The sequence below is a fragment of the Rhagoletis pomonella genome, unplaced genomic scaffold (assembly GCF_013731165.1).
Source record: "Rhagoletis pomonella isolate Grant_MI unplaced genomic scaffold, Rhpom_1.0 Rhpom_scaffold_00007, whole genome shotgun sequence".
In the NCBI taxonomy this organism is placed as follows: Eukaryota; Metazoa; Arthropoda; class Insecta; order Diptera; family Tephritidae; genus Rhagoletis; species Rhagoletis pomonella.
In genome coordinates, this window is record NW_023458561.1 from 12084548 (window position 1) to 12099021 (window position 14474).

The 14474-nt window shown below is 35.0% G+C and overlaps 1 protein-coding gene across 3 annotated transcripts in view; it reads left to right on the forward strand.

The window, feature by feature from the left end:
• Window positions 1–14474, forward strand: part of LOC118742329 — a 212823-nt gene that overhangs the window by 197436 nt on the left and 913 nt on the right. The gene's annotated exons all lie outside the window — the stretch shown is intronic.

Below are 14474 nucleotides of genomic sequence, written 5' to 3' on the forward strand. Positions count from 1 at the left end.
CTTAGTCAAAAATGGAAACATATATACATTTTTGAAATTTAAGAAAACAAGGCAAATAGCACAATCGGCTAAAAACGGATAATTTTTTTCTGCAAAACGGCTAACAAATCGGCTGCCGGCTAAATTGAAATTTCTCCGGCTGTTTGCTATCGCAACCGGCTAAATCTAGCCGGAAAACGGCTAAAATGGCAACACTGATTAGAGCATAAAAATAAGTTTCTCTCTCACAAGTACCCAGAGCGTGAGGAACGCCAAAAGCCACATTTCGTGCGCGGAATGAACAAATCAGCTCTAAACAATGATTTTATGTGTATTTATCTTATACTTTTGGCTAATAAAATTAGCGAATACATACATTTCTGAAACTTTAGTGCTATTTTCCAGGTATCTCTGTTGTTAAACCGGGACACTTTGGTAAATCTACCACAACTATTATTGGCACAGAGATTTTTCCACAATGCGTGAAAAATTTTTTTGTTTAAATTTCTCCCGGTAATTTTTTTATAAAAATTGATCAAAAAACATAAAAATAAAACTTCTAGACTTTGTGTAAAACTCGGGAAAATTCAATAAAATTACTACAAATTTGCAACTTTCTAAAGCCCATTAAATTTTAATACAAGAAAGCGCAAATTTGAAGTTGCTAAAAATCGCGTTGATTTTTGATAATTTTTTTCCTGACAGTTTCTTCCAAAAAAACTAGCATGTTCGACAATTTTTTTTTTATATGGAAGACACTGACAGCAAAAAAAACCCAAAAAATCTACCCAATTTTCTAGCAACTTGAGACTTGCACTTTGTTATTAAGCTAAAAAGCTAAATTTTAAAATTTTTCTAAAAGATCTGATTAAGAATTCTGATCTAATTGGTTTGCCTGGTTTCCTAAAAATTTATTTTCAAATCTGATTTTTAAACTTTCTTTGGTGTCATTTATTAGTTTTTGCACTTCCATAATGGTAATTGCATATTTTTCAATTTCTTAATTTGTTTTTCAAACAAAAAAGATTGGCAGTGAATAAATGACACATACCCTTCTGCTAAAGGGTTGTTAAAAAAGTCTGCAATAGGTACGTGCTTTTCATTAGAAAATAAACTTTTAAGCGGCTCCTATATATGCAAAATTCTTTCAATAGCAGGTACCAATGAGAGCCACCGGCTTTTACTATAAGAGGGAATTCCTTTATATATTGTATCACCACCGTCGCAAAATTCCTTAAGCCGCACAGTGTTTCGACTATATAGAGGCAGATAGAAAAAAGTCATGGTGACAGTTGATAAAAAACACCGGTTGGACTTACAGAGGGAAAAATAAAAGTCACAAATACCACATTTCACATTATTTACTCACCCCCCTTCTTCACAAACGATACATTTCCAAAGAAATACGGGAATCGGCGCGATACCGAGTAATCAGTTAAGTTCCTTTTGGCGATTAACCCATTAAAGAAAATGTTTCTTTTTCAACCATAATCCATTATTTTAATATCGTGGAATATTCAGGTGAAGGTATTTATCATTTCTTTGGTACTTTCCTATTTTCTTACCAAAAAATTTACTTTGAAACGTAGATGCTAAAGATTATTAGTAAAAAAAGTGTGAGTACCGGTCCGTCAGGTCTTGAAATTAGACAAATGTTTTAGAGAATTTTATGTAATTTTAGAATATATAATTTGATCTTTGCGCGCGACTTTGCAAATATATGTAATTTTTGATTTTCTAAATTTTTGATTTTCCTCTTTTGCCTCTTTTTGCATAATTTCGCGAAAAGAATTTTTCAAACAATGAAAAAATCTCACCAAACATTTGAAAAAAGCGAGTCAAGTCAATTTATAGTATAACCTTTGTTTTCTGAGAGTGAAAAGCAGGAAAAGAAATTAACTAAAATTCCATTACATTTAACAACTGGGCCCACATTTTTTGTGATTTTTGGACGTTATCGTAATCAAATCTTCCCCATATTTCATATTTAGGTTTTTCTAATAAAAAAAAGTGAGCACAAACTAAATTTCATCGAAATTGGATGAAATTTAATGTTTCCGCCCACAATAGTAGAAGGCATGGCAATTATTCCATCTTTACCAAATTTCATAATTCCCTATTTCTAAGTAAACCTAGAGCACATGTCAAGTTTCAGTGAAATTGGTGCAGGTTTACTATTATTTCCACCTGCCTCCATATAGTCGAAACACTGTGAGCCGCTCCGTTCTTACAGTAAATATAGAAAAGTATTTATATATTTTAAATACCACATATTCCATATCAATTGACACAACATCCACTCCAATTGAAACTGTGTTGTGAAGTATATGACCGGGCAACCTATTCCCTCAATGCTTTTCCTTGAAACTTCTTTTAATTTATAAAAAATGTTATTTATTCCTTGCCTTTTCCTTCCGCCAAAGTTGGTATTGGTATTATCAGCACCAAAAGCTACAAGATTTTTCAATGGTATTTGGTGATGGCTTACTGCGTCAATACAAGATGAAGTTACAGTATCTGCAAGTTTCATTAGGTAAATTTGTGAGTTGTAATAATTTAATTTGTAACCTTTTTTTTCAGTGAATAGTTAATTAAAAGGGGAAACATTTTGTCCGCTTTGTGATTGCTAGAATCAGTTGAAATTCCGTAAAAAGGCTCATTTTTTTTAATATGTCTACAAAATTTGATAGTGAATGCGGAGCCAAAACATTCTTGATTAAAGCTGTTGCTTTGGTTCCGGCATTTTATTGCTTTGCTGCTATTTCAGAATCAGGATACATACTTACATGAGTGCACTTAGTTTAGTAGTACAATCTAATGATTGATGGTGATTAATAATTTTAAATGCAGTTGTTGACTCTGCGGCGGAGATCAGCAGCAATTGTGTTGACGTTTGTTTTACTAAAAATGAAGAAATATCTTTGGAAGTTGACGCCTCACAGAACCGCGATTTATGTTTGGCACTTGCGGTATGGTTACGGTGACCATCCGTCCTTTATTTCAAAGGACAGTCCTTTATTTTAACCCCCTGTCCTTTATAATTTTTTTCAAAATAAAGGACGCGTTTTGTCCTTTATTTCTTAAACTGTCCTTTAAATCAGCCCTGCATTTTTCAGAGGTAAATTTTTCAGAATGAAAAATAAAAATGTTCCTTATAAAATATAATGAAAATCTTCGCCAGTTTGTTTCGCACCCCACTAAAGGGTTTTTATTTAATAGGTAATCTTTGCACAATATATAAAGCACAGGGAAAGTTGTGCACAGGATCGTGTTGCACGCTGAGTTTCCAGTTCCATTGAAAGAGAACAATAAAACCGCTGCTGCACAGTGGTCTAAAGTGGCATTTAGTGTTCGTAATTCACTGGAGCCTTCATTTTTTTCACTTAATTTGATAATTTTTTTTTATTAAAGCTTATAATATTTGCAAGATACCAGTTGAGCCTGATTTGTGAATTTTTATTTGATTATATTAAATTTTTTAGTGCAAAATGCTGAAAAAGTGGCAATTTTGAAGTAAATTGAGAATACATTAGTTAATAAATGTGACATAACAAAGACTAGTTAAAAACAATTTTATGGTTCCCCAAAACGAAAAAATTACAAAAAATGTTTGAAACGTTATAAAAGAAGGTTCACAAAAATAATTTTTTTTTGGTTTTTAGTAAAAATTGTTTTAAAAATGAAGACTGCGGTGAATTACGAACATTAAATTCCAATTTTGAACCTCTGTGTGCTGACTTCGGTAAATGTATTTTGGCAGCAAAGGATGACGAAGTCCTTGAAAAGGATTTGGCTTCATTTTCCGGAATCGGTTAATGAACTGGTAAATATTTGATTTAAATTACGATATGGGTAAGGTACTTTTATCGTACAAGTTGTATGTACGTATTTCCAAATAATTTTGAAAAAAATGTCCTTTATTTTAAATTGGTTAATATGGTCACCGTAGGTATGGTCAACAATGTTTGACCGTCCACCGTGGCTGATGAATAAATAGCGGGAAGGAATTTACACTTTCTCTTTGGCATTTTCTAGAAGTAATAAAAAACACTATAAACACATTTATATCCAACCTTCAAATGTCCCGGGTTCCGTTTAAGTGTCCCGATTTTCGATTTAATTGCACAAATTTGAATAAAAGTTCCGAAATCACCGCCAGTTTCATTTGTGAAATAATTACCTCTCCAGATAATTGAACTTTGAACAAGCAATAGTCGATGATCGATATACATATGTACATACCTTTAAGAGCAAAGTGCCCTTCCTAATTAGCATCAGCTGTTTTTGATTTGTTTTGCTCGTATGTTGTTCGTGCGTGGTTTACTTCGAATTTAAGTTTTCGCGACAAAATTTATAGAATATAAAAATGTGTGTTTATAGTATTTTAATTATCCCTAGAAAATGCCAAAGAGAAAGTATAAATTCCTTCCCGCTTTCACAGAAGAGTTGTCATTTGTTTATATTTTTTGACGTTATAGTACCTTCGAAGAGAGCCTCACTGAGTCATAACTCTAATGTAGATAAATTTTTCCCCTCATTTCATCTCAGTGGACTATAGGGTTGCCAGACGTACTGCTTTTGGGAGTAAACGTACTCCTTTTTATTGCAATGTACTCCCTTGTACTCCCAAGAAAAATTAACTGGAAATGTACTCCTTTATTAGTTTTACACAGTTTTTGTTTTTTTTTTTTAAATAAAAGGGATTTTTGTAGATTTTGCGAAAAAGGAGTTTATTGTTAATTTTCCACAGATTTTACTTAAATTTTATTAATTAGCTTTTAAATTTTTGTTCAGGAAATGTCTATAATTCTTTTGTAGAATTTAGTTGGGGAAACTTTCCTATAAGGGCGGTTATTGAAGAGGCGGTGAGCGACGGGGTACCTCCAACCCCCCTTTTTGGAGAGGCCATGAATCGCCATTGACAAAAATGCAACCCCCGACCACATAGGTCTCCTTTCTGTGTTGCCGAAGAAAGGACGAGAAACCCCTCTTCTTTTGTGTATAACATTTCATGTGGATATAACTCTGGCTTCGGTAACCACAGTATTTTTGCACTTAACTCCTTTCTACTTAGACGGCCTTCGGCCGCTCTTAGGGATTATAATCCTTACTAAGTAGGATTCTCTTTTCTGTGTTGCCGAAGAAGAGTGTCAGGCACCTCTTCTGTTATCAAGGGTATATAAAAAGTCCCGTGCAAATAAATATTCAGAATTTTTCAAGCGAAAAGACGCAAGTGAAAATTGTGACTTTTGGCCATTTTTCTAAGGGTTCCCTAGGGGGCCGAGGTGGTGGGAAGTTTTTGTCAATGGTGGTGCATGCCGTCTCTAAAAAGGTCGTTTGGAGGTGCCACGTCTACTCTCTCTTCGATCATCATCTCTTTAACGACCGCCCTAATTGGAAAGCCAACCCATTTAGTTATTTATTTTTAACATTTATTTTTGCTTTTAAAAAGATTTCTAAGATATCTTTGTTTGTTTGTACCTGATTAATGTTAATTTGTAACAATAAATTGCACAAAAAATTTAAAAAAATTGTACTCCTCTTTTATGTCTTGTACTGCTTTTTTCTATCGAAAATATAAATGCACTCCTTTCTCCGTTTCAAAATCTGGCAACCCTAGTGGACTAACTGGCTAACCAGAATGTAGTACCACAGCCACAAGCTATTTCGCTAGCTACATCAGCAATAATATACAACAACCACAGCTGCATATTGTTGGCGGTTTAGAACATTTAAAATATTTTAGGTTTCGACAGCTCACCATTCTGGTTAGCCAGTAAGGAAAAAAATTCGTTCAATGTACAAATTAAAAATTACGCGTGCAGAATAGGGCTGTGCCATTAATTGTTTATTAAAAATTTTAATTAATCATAAAGTAAATAACTCAATTATTCGATTAATAGAGAATTATTATGATTACCCAAAAGTTCAAATAAAGCATAAACAGTCGGCAGCGTTGATCCGGATCAACTCGTTAATTCGGAATTATCTCGGGAATTAACTGCAGTTGATCCGGATTAAGTCCTAGAGTTAATTCCCAAACTTATCTCGGATAAAGGGAATTTTCGATGACAACACTGACCAAAACTCAGAGAGCGTAGAATACAGGGAAAATGCAAAATTAGCATCGACATATGCCTTTTCATCTGTAATGCAGTCACCATACTAATTCAAATAGGAATCCAATTTAAAATGAATAACAGGCTAACCTAATATTCACGCACGCCGCCAATTTATTGTCAAAAATTTCTCATGCACATGCAATTTGTGTGAGATCAACCGAAATTGAACGGCGTGCGTATGAAGCTAACTCAATTTCCAATTTTTGTTCTGCGTGACATTTTGATTTGACGTTTCGCTCAATGAAATCAAATACAAACGCATGCAAGTCAATTTCGGGTGACGCAAAAAAACAAATTCGACGGCATGCGTACCAAAACGCAAGCCGCGAATATTAGGTTAGCCTGTAAGAACTTAATTCGGTGTCTGCATTACCGACGATAGGGTGGATGTCTATGCTAGTTTTGCAGTTTCTTTGTGTTCTACGTTACACATGAATTCAAATGCAGCCGTCCACATAGCCAAAATTCGGCAACGCTCACGCCAACACAAAGCAAAAAGATGGCCAACTCTCAACTTTTCGCGTGCGTTGTTCTTCAGCTGTTGTAAATAAATAAAATTGTGTGAAATATTTTCCCTTTTTAATCAAGCGCGGGCAAGAAATATCGTTTTTAATGCAATTATTTATATGAAATATTAATTTATCTGTCGTTAGTATGTTAGTTTAGTTGATATGAAATATTAATTTATCTGTCGTTAGTATGTTAATTTAGTGGCCCAAGCATTCGCTGCCAAGCGTTCATTGTAGCAAGCATACTTTTAACGTGCGTTCTCTTAATACACTCTGTATCGACAGGAGAAGGATGTTTTTTTGCTTAGAATTTCAATAAGGTTGCCACCTGTCTAGGTGTGCCACGTATTTAAATTACTACCTTCTATATATAGTATAAAGGAAAGGCGAGATATTTTAGCCACGCTACTGAACGGATTTAGACACGATTTTGTATGTATATAATAAACGAAGTACATGATGACATATGATTTATTTCTCCAAATACGTAAATGTACATACATATGCATACATTCAGCACGTGGCGAACTCTCGCGCATCCGTGGCCGGCTAGCATAGTATAAACTGTATTTTTATAAAAAATTCAAACAAAACAAGTAAGAAAGTCTAAGTTCGGGCGGAGCCGAACATTAAATACCCGGTATTAAATATATGTTTTTTCACCTTTCCGAAACCGACCGCTAGATGGTAAGACGGGGTGTATCAATTTTGAGTAAACTGGCGTCCTTAAATTTCGAAATATTGCAGTTTCAAGAATTTCTGAAATTTACCGTTATATGAAAAGCGGCCGTAATTTTAGTCCGATTTCAATAATTTTCAACGTTTTGCTTTTATGTGGCAAGCACAATAAAAATACCGAGATTGGTACAAATTGGTAGAACGGTTACCGATATACATACATATATGCGATCATAAGTGGGTGGTGCCACGCCCATTTTCCTAAATTTTACCATAAACGTATTTCTTGGTAAAGAATTGTTGCAAGCATCAATTTCGAATAAATTGGCTTTAATATTTACTGATTTATCGAAGGTTTATATATGGTATATGGGATGTGGGCGTGGTTATTGTCCGATTTTTTAAATTTTCAGCCATTTAGTATGCTTTACCCAGGCCAACAACTGTGCCAAGTTTGGAAGAAATTGGTGCAGCGGTTACCAAGATATACACATGTAACCATAAGTGGGCGTGGCTACGCCCATTTTCGAAAAATTTATAATCTTATTTTTCGTCTGAAAATTATTGTAAATATCAATTTTGAGTGAATTATCTTCAGTAGTTACTAAAATATCGCAGTTTTAGTATATCTGGCAATTACCGTTATATGGGAAGTGGGCGTGGTTACAGTCCGATTTCGCCCATTTTCAATACCAACCTACCTTGGATTAATGGACACCTACATACCAAATTTCGTTAAGATATGTCAATTTTTGCTCGAGTTGTCGTGTACACGGACGGACGGACAGACAGACATGGCTTAATCGACTTCTCTATTCATTCTGAGCATTTTTGTATACATTTGTCTATATCTATCTCGATTCGTTTTGGCTGTTACAAACAACCGTTATGTGAACAAAATTAATATACCCTTGTGCACAAGTGCGCTCGGGTATAAAAATGTTGCATGCATTGTGAAAAATTGTGTTGACGTTAAGTGTATAGAAAATAAACTCATTTAAGACTGGAAGAAAGTAAAAAAGAAACTCTTCAAGTTAATTAAATTATGCATGATTTCACCACAATGCAAGTTTTTAAAGAGCATATGGAAGTTAATTAACAGGCCTTCGATGGTTTCTCCCTTAAAAAAAATCACCAGCAATATACATAGAGGTATTACGTACTTCCTCTTCTTTAGTGATGCTGTAACCGCCTAAGCGATTTTGACCGAGTCCAAAATAGCTCGCCAGTCGTCAACTGACGCCAATTGTAAAAGTCAAGTGAAGCCAATCTAAACCTGGTCTTTACAACGCATAGGAGGCCTTCGTTCTCTGTTACCAGCACCGCGATTAGCGTTGAATAATTTCAGAGCTGGAGCGTTTCTGTTAATTCGAACGAAATGTCCTAGCCATTGTAGCCGCTAGTTTTTTTTAACTACACTTTGTCTATATCATTGTAAAGCTCATACAGTGATGCCAGATTGTGGGTAATTTCCCTATTTGAGGGATATTTTGCATCAAAAATTATTAAAAGGGAAAAAAGGGACACTTCATATAAATAAGGGATTTTCTTTTGACGCAGTTATTGTTGTATAATTGATCAAAATTCAAGAATATTCGACATTCTTACGTAATTAATTGTTCTGAAGATGTGATGTGGTGTGAAATGGTATATAATTGTTAAAAAGTATAAGGACAATTTCGAAAATTTTCTTACGTTAACCAATTCAAGCGCTGAGTAAGAAAGAATCTTTTCAGTTGTAACTGGTGTTTCATGTAAAAAGCGGAACAAATTATCTGATGAAATGTTAAATAGCACATGAATGTGCTTCAATTTTAAAGTCACCAAGGCCCTTAGTGAGTGAGCAAAAAAATGAAAGGGGAAAAACGAATGAGTGAAAAAATTCTTAACAGCAGTCGGCCCTCGACAGGCAATGGCAAACCTCCGAGTGTATTCCTGCCATGAAAAACAGCTTCTCATAAAAATACACTCGCCATTCGGAGTCGGCGTAAAACTGTAGGTCCCTCCCCTTTGTGTGACATCAAGGGGACCGCCACAAATTGGAGGAAAAGCACATATGTGTAAGCGCCAAGCTATTATTATTATTTTATATGAATTTTACTTCTTTACTACTGAAACATGTATATGTTTAAATTCGTTGGGAATTTTGTGGGATAAATTTTCAAGATGTGGGTAATTGAGGGATTTTTTCCCCATTTCCGTGGGATATTTAACAGAGAATGTCTGGCATCACTGAGCTCATACAGCTCATCGTTAAATCGGCTTCGGTATTCCATCATGTTTTCATTTCCATGCCCCGCGCCATACACCACCATTGGCATGATGCTTTAAAATCGCGTGTCTTTTCCATGTATTGGCGTATTATGAATATCTGATCTGTGGTGTTTGCCAGGTCTAAGGAGTCACACTGATACGGTCCAAACAGTTCGTTGATTGTAGGCTTCAGTCTTTCACACAATACACTCGATAAGACCTTGTAACCTATGCTTAGAAGGCTGATCCCGCTGTAGTTAGCGCGTATGGCGGGGTCGCATTCCTTGAGAATTGAGCAGATTACACGTTAATTCCAGTCGTCGGGCAAGTGTTCATATTCTGCACCTTACCAGCGCCTCGCCTCCGTGCTCGGCTAGCAGGCCATCAGCTGAAGTAGATTTGTGGTTTTCAGCCGTATAATCGCTATTCGTACCTCGCCATAGTCAGACGGTGGGGCAAAGCACCATGGTCATCGACTTCGGCCGTTTTTCCTGTCGGTCAGCATTTCAAGCTCTATGCTTTCTGCTGCGAATACATCTCGCTTCCCTCTTCAGTTCCATATAATGGTATCACAGGGCTCATATTGCGCCCGATCGCAGCATGGCCCTGTAGGCGCCATATTTTTTCTCTGTAACTTCTTGACACTGCTCATCGTATCAGCTGTTCTTTCGGCCTTGTTGAAACCCACTACTTTTTCAGCAGCGGTACGTAGTTATCGGGAAATGTGGTTCCACTACTCGCGTTTGTCGGTTTGTTGAAGAGTACTCTTAGGTCGGTGTTATGCAGAAATTTTGTTTGGCAAACTGCGTGCAATTGTTGTTGCAGCAAACTCGGAGAGAGCGAGTTTGGCGACTCTCACAGCAAACTAATTTTGTTTGCTCAAACTGCAGCAAATTCGGTGTTGTCATATACAAAAATTTTAGACAATTGTTGCTATACACAAAAATTTCCGTGATACCGAAAGCAAGAGAAATGAATTTATGATGTAGGAGCTTCAAAGATTAGGGCACAGTTAATTGCATATACGATATCATAAAAAATAGATTAATTATGCGCGTTATTTACATCTGAAATTCTCATTTCCTGTTGGCAATAGCCATGAAAACCATAATGAACGGGCAACCCTGTCTCAAACTCGACATAACCACCTCCGAGAAAACTAAGCAGCCGCCATTTAATTTGGCAAACAAAAGTTTGTCTGCATAATACCGACCTTAGAGAGCAGATGTGAGAGCCGAGTAGAGAATAAATTGGCCGTCTGTTGTGACTTCAGCTTTTCGACAATACTCAGTGGGCAAATGTAATGTATATTAGTGGGAAAAATTATCAGTAAAACAACCCTTTTCGCATTCGAAAATGCATTTTTTCCCCGGGGTGATGTCCTAAGTAAAGTGGGGCATTCAATTTAGCATTACCTAGCATCGAGAAATGAATGTGTTTTAATATGAAATTTTTGGAACTTTTTGAATACATTAGAATGCTGATTACATAGTTAGCAGTAATATTATCGAGAACGCATAAGAAATACATTATATTATTTATCACGCATGTAATGCATTACTACTTTTCCGACTGGGTAAGGCATTGTTGCGCGCACATTTTTTGGTTGAGCAGAGGTAGGTGCGTAACAAGATAGTGGTCCGAGGGAGGCTGTGGGCAATAAGACAAACGGCAATAAGGCAAAATTTCTTTACTTCATTTTTGAATGGGAAATATGTACTACCAAAATCTGAGTTTTGCATTATTTCCCACGAGTGACTCTAAAAAGTGGCGCTAGAAACGTAATTAGTTCAGTAACTAATTTGTAAACTGTTGTAATTTTTATTTGATAGGCCCATAAAATACATAAAACACAGGTTTTAGTTTGTTAATTTTTAATGTCGATATTCCGACCTCAATCTAGGGTCATCTTCAGGAACTCTTAATTGTGCCTGCAATTTAAAGGCCTATGCAAATCGATGCATATTTCGATGCATCGAATGAAGGAAATACATCGATGAATTTTTTTCACTGGCATCCCTAAGTAGTCAAATATATGATCTTTACCATGATTCAGTAATAGAAAGGTTTTGTAATAAAACAGTCTTCTCGCTCCCACACATAAAATCGGCTCCTTTACTTGTGCAGAATGTTGCTTACACTACAGTTTCTAGTGATATTAGTAGTAAACCCAAAAATTCGTCAGACTAAATATTCGTTGGCATCACCTTCGTTTGCGTAATTTTCTAGAACAACTGTAGAATAGTGACCGTTTAGCTATAAAATAACCAAAAATGCCGATAGATAGAACTTTTTACGCTGATTACAACGATATTTGGCGCAGGCCAAAAATAACGAAGATATAAGAGGTTTATTTGCTTTGTTTATTTGTATTTTTTATTATCACTGAATTGTGGAAACCCCAAAGTACATCATGATAAAATATGTAATATCGAAGTAAAGATAATAACTTGTACGTTCTAAATAATATAAATTTCTTTACCATTAATTATGCATTTTTTTTCAAAAAAGATTGTTTCATGAAAAAATAACATTTGTTCGTTTTTAGTGGTTTTGGTTTAAAAATACAAGAAGCTATAAATTATGTACACCAGCTGAAAGACAAATCAATAATCTTTATGGTGGCGTCATTAGTTTTTTTATCGGTTATACTTTAACCTTCTAGAACGTCTTGATTTTTTTACTTACGCCGAATGGCATGGTTGAAATGAGCATAAAAAGTTCTATTGATCTGCAGTTTTCGTTTTTGCATTGCTGAACGGTCGGTTCCAGGAAATGATGAATAACTTAAATCAAAAATGCACATATTTATGTATTGTTTAGTATTTTCATTAAAACACCAATTAAAACACCATCGCAAAAGGCGATCACATTCTTCCCCTTTCTCCCACTTCCAAAATACAAACCTAGATAAAGGAGTGTCAAATTTTAGCTGTCACAAATTACACAACCTTGTATTATTGAATCATGGCTCTTTACATAGAAATTAAAATTATTACTACATTACACTGCCACATAAACTATATGTATATGTATATGTATGTATGTATAACGTTAAAATATTTACAATATGTATTAAGGCTTACAGACACACAGAATTTTATAAAATATTTATACACATATTCTCCCAGCACAATTGCATTTTAAAATAAGAACCATACCTGACATTGAAAGTTCCATAATAAAAATATAACTTTTCCGGAAAATTTTATTAAAAATAGCGCTTGAAATCACTGCGAAATGCACCAAATGATTTCCGGCCTATTAGTATTTTACCTTCACTTTCAAAGGTTTTTGAAGCGTTGTTGGCAGAACAAATAAATGAGCATGTTCATAAACGCAGTCTAATTTCCAATTTATAATCTGGATTTAGGAAAGGACATAGCTGCTCAACGGCAATGCTTAAAATCATTGATGATATACGCTTGTCATATGACAAAAATCAACTAACACTACTTTGCCTACTTGACTTCTCAAAAGCATTTGACTCTGTTAATCACGACATATTGTGTACTAAACTTAAAGAGTATTTCGGATTTGGAAAGGATTCCTTGAAGCTTATGGGGAGCTACCTATCTGGCAGATCCCAGTGTGTACGAATCGGTACAAACATCTCTAAACTTGAGCCGGTTTCCTCGGGGGTTCCTCAAGGTTCAGTCCTTGGTCCTCTTCTATTCAGTTTGTTCATAAACGATGTTTTTCTTACATGTAAATTTGCAAATATTCATGCCTATGCGGATGATATTCAGATATATCTATCTAATAACTTTGGAAATATTGATGTATTAGTAAGCCAACTTAATTGTGACCTGGATGCCATTGAGCAATGGTCTAAGGATAATAATCTTCTCCTGAACTCTAGTAAGTCATATGTATTACCAATTGCAAAGAAGAAGCTTAATACCACTGCCATACCTCATTTAGTTATTGGTAATAAACCATTACAATTTGTAAGTAAAATCACTAATTTGGGCTTTATAATTAACTCGTCTTTGAACTGCACTGATCATATAAATTCGGTAGTTAGTAAAGTTTATGGTACTCTCAGAAGTCTACACCAAAGTGCAATATTTACGCCAATTACTACTAGGCGTAGGCTTGCACTACAATTGATAATACCATTAATGACCTATTCTGAGCTGGTTTACAATAAATTGGTCTCTGTTTCAGCTCATAAGTTATCTGTGCTATCCAATCATGTCACTCGGTACGTTTACGGCCTAAGAAAATTTGACCACATTTCGAAGTGGAGAACGAGTTTGCTGGGATGTGAAATACATGATTACCAAACGGCCCGGAGCTGTATATTTCTTTACCGGCTAATCATTACCAAGTCGCCTTCTTATCTTTATGACAAGCTGATATTCCCAAAATCTGAGCGCACCAGGGATCTTATTGTACCCGATTTCAATTTCGCAACATCGACTAGACTGTTTTTCATAAATACTATTAGAAGTTGGAATTCCATTCCGACTGCACTAAGAGGCAAGTTAAATAAAAGCAACTATAAAACTCTCATATATTCGCACTTCTCTAAAAACCCAAGCAGGCTATCAGAATTTAAATTAGTTTAATTTAGAATTAAGAATTATGTATTATGTATTATTTATTATTTACCTATTTATTTATTTATTTTGTTTTGTCCTGTGTAATCACCAATATTTCCTATGTCCTAATTATGCGTACCAAATTTTGTTGTACTAAAAAAGAACACAATTCTTATTGTACTAATGTAACTCTTTGTTGATAAATAAATTCAAATTCAAATGTGTAACGCGCCTTCGACACAGCGGAACAATGAATAAATATGCATTTTGTATAGCGTACTTGGCCTATACCGTTCAATAGAGAACATTTATTTTTTCACAATTTTATCTACTTTTCCCGGCTACCTAATACAATTAAGATATCTACATTTCTCTTGTTTAATTAA